The sequence below is a fragment of the Macrotis lagotis genome, chromosome X (genome assembly GCF_037893015.1).
Source record: "Macrotis lagotis isolate mMagLag1 chromosome X, bilby.v1.9.chrom.fasta, whole genome shotgun sequence".
NCBI classification, from domain to species: domain Eukaryota; kingdom Metazoa; phylum Chordata; class Mammalia; order Peramelemorphia; family Peramelidae; genus Macrotis; species Macrotis lagotis.
Window position 1 is genome coordinate 203,682,169 of NC_133666.1, and position 5,879 is coordinate 203,688,047.

Genomic DNA, 5,879 nt, shown 5'->3' on the forward strand with positions numbered 1-5,879 from the left:
TGCTAAATTTGCTAATTATTTCTAGTAGTTTTTAAGATTTTTTTGGGATTCTCTAGTTATACCATCATGTCATCTGCAAAGAGTAAGAGTTTTGACTCTTCCTTCCCAATTCTAATTCATTCAATTTCTTTTTCCTCTCTTATTGCTGAAGCTAACATTTCTAATACAATAATGAATAGTAGTGATGATAATGGGCATCCTTTGTTTCACCCCTTATCTTATTGGCAATGCCTCTAGCCTATCCCCATTGCATATAATGCTCATTGATGGTTTCAGATAGATACTACTTATTATTCTGAGGAACAAAGCATTTATTCCTACACTCTCTAGTATTTTTAGTAGGAATGGGTGCTGTATTTTATTAAAAACTTTTTCAGCATCTCTTGATATGATCATATGAATTCTAATAGGTATGTTATTGATATAATTAATTATACTAACAGTTTTTCTAATCTTGAACTAACCTTACATTCCTGGGATAAATCCTACTTGATCATAATGTATTATCCTAGTCACAACTTGTTGCAATGATTTTGCTAAGATTTTATTTAAGATTTTTTTTGCATCTATATTCATATATCTATAATTTTCTGGTCATATTGGCCAGTCTGAGAGGTGTGAGGTGGTGTACGTTTATAAAATTCTTTCTCTGTGTTAACTCTTCCTGGTTTGCTTATCTGCACCATATTGGTGTCCCAGAAAGAGTTAGGCAGAATTCTGTCCTCACCTATTTTTCCAAAGAGTTTATATAGAATTGGACCTAATTGTTCTTTGAATGTTTCATAGAATGTACTTGTGAATCCATCTGGCCCTGGAGATTTTTTTTTAGAGAATTCAATAATAGGTTCTGGTATTTCTTTTTCTGAGATAGTATTATTTAGGTTTTTAATTTCCTCTTCATTGAAGGTGGGCAACTTATGTTTTTGTAAATATTTGTTCATTTCACTTAGAATGTCAAATTAATTGGCATAGAGTTGAGCAAAATATTCTTGCATTATTACTTTAATTTCTTCCTCATTGGTGGTGACTTCACCTTTTCATTTATGATAGTAGCAATTTGGTTTTCTTCTTTCTGTTTTTAATCATATTGACCAGAGGATTATCAGTTTTATTGATTTTTCATAAAACCAGCTCTTGGTTTTATTTATTAGTTCAATAGTTTTCTTGCTTTCGATTTTATTACTTTCTCCTTTAATTTTTAGAATTTCTAATTTAGTATTTAATTGGGGGTTTTTAATTTTTTATTTCTCTAATTTACTCATGCAAGCATTTAAAGATATAATATATTCCCTGACAGCCGCCTTGAGAGTATCCCATAGGTTTTTGTATGTTGTTCATTATTGTCATTATCTAGGATGAAATAATTAATTTTTTCTATAATTTGTTGCTTGATCTACTAGTTTCCAATTAGTTCTGGGTCTATATCTCCCTAGCCCAGTATTGCATATAATTTTTATTTCATTATGATCTGCGAAAGACGTATTCCCTATTTCTGCCTTTCTGCAATTGCTCATTAAGTTTTTATGTCCTAGTACATGGTCAATTTTTGTGTAGATGCCATGTATTGCAGGAAAAATAAGTATATTCCTTGCTATCCACATTCAGTTTCCTCCATAGGTCTATCATATCTAGGTTTTCTAGCAATCTATTTACCTCCTTAACTTCCTTATTGTTTATTTTATGATTAGATTTATCTAAATCTGGGAGCAGGAGGTTGAGGTCTACCACTACTAGAGTTTTTCTGTCTATGTCTTCCTATAGCTCTTTCAACTTCTCCCCTAAGAATTTGTATTCTGTACCATTGGGTGCATACATATTTAATATTGAAATTACTTTATTGTCTATGGTACCTTTTAGGAGGATATAGTTTCCTTCCTTATCTCTTTAAAGGTTATTTATTTTTACAACTGCTTTGTCTGAGATAAGGATTGCTACCCCTGCTTTTCTCACTTCAGAAGAAGCAAAATATATTTTGCTACAACCTTTCTCTCTCTCTCTCTCTCTCTCTCTCTCTCTATATATATATATATACATATAGTATATATAAATAATTTTATATATACATATATATATATATATATATATATATATATATATATATATATATATATATATATATATCTGATTCAAATGTGTTTCCTGTAAGCAGCTTATTGTAGGATTCTGTTTTTTAATCCAGTTTGCTATTCGCTTATGTTTTAAGGGAGAGTTCATCCCATTCACATTCAAAGTTATAATTACTAACTCTTTATTACCCTCAATGCTATCTTCCTTCTGTTCATATTTTTCCACTCCCCCCCCTTATCCATATCCCCCCCAGTGTTTTGTTTCTGAATACCGCCACCTTCAGTGTGTTTGCCCTTATATCAATACCCCTCCCTTTTCTTTCTCCTTTCCCTTTTCTCCTTCTTCCCTTCCTTCTGTTAGTTCCCCCTTTTCTCCCCCTCCCTGTTGCACCCTTCCCCTTTTCCCCTTTTAATGCTTGAAAGGTAAGGTATGTTTCTTAACTGAGCATGTCTAAATTAACTTTAAGCCAAATCTGATGAGATGAAGATTCAGATGGCTCTCACCTTCTCCCTTCTTCCCCTCTATTACAGTAGGTCTTTTGTTGCTCTTATGTAATGAGATTTACCCCATTCAGTCTCTTCCATCCTCCCATCTCCTTACTGTCCCTCTTTTAAGGAGGTATTCTTTTCAATCTTTCTATCTGAGTCACAGAAAAGTTATGAGTGTCCATCACTTCTGGCTAAGCATATCCTCTCTAATAGAGTTATAATTCTCAAGAGTTAGGAGACTCTTTCTCCCAAGTGTGTAAATAACCAGTTTCATCTTAATGTATAACAGTTTTGTTTTCCTTTACCCTTTTTTACTTTTTCATGTGTCTCTTGAAACTCCTATTCAATGTCCAGATTTTTATTTAGCTCTAGTCTTTTCATCAGGAAACATTGGAAGTCTCCCATTTCATTAAATGTCCATCTTTTCCCCTGGAAGAAGGCTCAACTTTGCTGGAGAGTGGATTCTTGGCTATATTTCAAGCTCCCTTGCTCTTCATAATATCTCATTCCAGGCCCTTCAATCATTTAATTTCAATGTGCCAGGTCCTGCATAATCCCTACTGTGCCTCCTTGGTATTTAAATTTTTTTCTTTCTGGTTGATTGCAGGATTTTTTTTCTTTTATCTGATAGTTCTGGAATTTTCCCACAACATTTCTTGGTGTTTTCATTTTGGGATCTCTTTCTGGAGGGGAATCAATATATTCTTTCAGTAACTATTTTGCCCTCTGGTTCCATGATATCAGGGAAATTTTCCATCACTAAATCCTGTAATATTAAGTCTAGACCCTTTTTCTCTTCAATGTTTTCAAGAAGGCCTATAGTTCTCAGGTTGTCCCTTCTTGATCTGTTCTCTAGGTCAGTGGTTTTGCATTTTCTTGTATTTTTCTCCATCTTTTGGTTTTGTTTATCACAGTCTTATTGTCTCATGAAGTCATTAGTTTCCACCGATTCCATTCTTTGTTTTTAGAGAAGATTTTTCTTCATTTATCTTTTGCAACTCCTTTTCCAGTTGGTCAATTCTCCTTTTGAAGGATTTTCCATTTGCTCAAGTGTAGTTTTGAGAGAATCATTTTCTTTTTCCATTTGTCCAGTTGAAGATCTGAGAGAATTATTCTTGTTTTGTATTTGTCCAATTGTATTTTTCAAGGATTTGTTTTCTTGTTGTAAGGTGTTAATTTTCTCTTGAGTTTCTTTTCCCAACTTTTCCAATTGATTTTTAAACGCCTTCCTGATTTCTTCAAGTAAGTCTTTCTGGGCTGGAGTCCAATTCATATTCTCTTCAGAACTGCTAGATCTCTCTGGGTTAGAATCTATTTTTTCTAAGTATTTCTCCATGGGCCCCCCCTTTACTATGGCCTTTCTTCATCTTTCTAGGATCTTGCATTGGGGGGGGCTGGCTCTCAGAGGTTTGCTTCTGAAGATCCTAGAGGCTTTGTTCATGTGGCTTAGTAGTTCCAAGGGCCCACCAGTAGGGAGGGCTGGTTGCTTCCTCTGGAGTGTTTGGGGCCCTCAGCAGCAGGGTCTGAGTTGACCTTGAACACTGGGCTGGGCTCTGGGGGAAGGGAGTTAATCTCTTTCTTTCTTTTGAGTGAACTCTGTTGACTACCCTTAGCCTGAGGGGGTGGGGAATTGTTTGTTGGTTCTGGTCAAAGGGCTCCACAAAAAGTATGGAGCTCAGGTCCCTAGCCCTGGTTGTTCTCCAGGCATTCTCTGAAACTCTGTGCTGGAGCTCACCCTCCTGTCACTCCTCTCCCCTGGCAGAAGATTCTGCAAGTTGTATCTTGCAGTTGGATCTTGCACCAGCCATTCACCAAAGTCTCCAGGGCTGAGGCTGGTCCTCTAGCTTCCTCCAGCTGCTGTTCCTGCACTGACCCTCTGCTCATCTCCTGGTTCACCCATTGTCCCCTATAATAGGCCTTCTTGGTAGGTATTCTTATCCTAGCTTCTTTCTGGGTTTTGTTGATTGAATTCCTGTTAAGACATTTCTTTCATGTTTTTTTTTCCTGAGGGGAAAGAGGAACACTTAATACAGTCCCTGTCTTCTCTCCAGCATCTTGACCAGAAGTCCAAAAATTATATCATTATTAAATGATGCAGAAAAAGCTTTGGATAATACACATAAAACTCATTCCAATGAAATGCTAAAGAAAATACAGAAATAAATGGAGCCTTTCTAGAAATGATAAATAGAATCTTTCTAAAACTAATAGTAAACATCATCTGTTACAGGGATAAGGTTTAAGAAACTTTTCCAACAAGTTCAAAGAAAAATCAAGGATGACCATTATCACCATAATCATTCAATATAGTACTCGAATTGTTAGCAATATCAGTAAAGAAAGGAAAAGAAACATAAGAAATAAGAAAAGGTAAAAAGATAACAAAACAACTTTTTGAAGATGCAATGATGAGAACTTTAAAGAATCAACTAGAAGATAGTTAAAATGATAAACAACTTCAGCAAAATTACAGGATATGATAAACCCCACACAAATCATCAGCATTTCTATGTATTATGCAAAGAAAACAGCAAGGTGAAATTAAATAAATTCCAATTTAAATAAGTTTAAGAAAGTATAGAATAATTGGAAGGCTACCTTTCAGGACGCACCCAGATATTACATGAACACAATTACAAAATGCTTTTTACTCAAATACAGCTTTAAACAATTGGAAAAATAATAATTGATCATGAGTAGGGTAAGCCAATATCATAATAATGAAATACTACTTAAACTACTTTATTCAGTGTCATACAATCAAGCTATAAAATATTTTAATTAAAAAATTTTTAAATATAAAAAATTTGAATTAGAAAAAATAATAACAAAATTCATTCAGAGGAACTCCTTTGGCCTAATTTCCACTTCATAGAACAAGATGCCCCTCTGCCTCACCATGTGCTAACTCAAGTCTTAACAGACACCACCTCCCACAACTTCCTCTCCTATCCAACACAATCCTTTATAGATGGTGTTAGTAAAATGTGAATTCATGGCAGACTAGCACTTCTAGTTTGAGGGCTTGCCAACCCTTTTCAAAACTGCTCATTCACTTTTGGGATTCACTTGTTACTCAACTCTCACCTGTGGCTCTAAGAAACTATAACATGCACAACTATAGCATGTACCCTCTTGGCAGATCGGCTAAACCAGGTTGAAGGTAGTTGACAATTAGTTAGGAGCATATGAAGACATTCCCTTGGCAGAATGGATAGATAAGAACAATTTGTTTCAATGACCATAAAGGCAGGTGAGGCAGGTGCTGTGAAGCACTTAATGGCTTGATCAGATATCAAGGACACCTGTATCCTGGACACCACT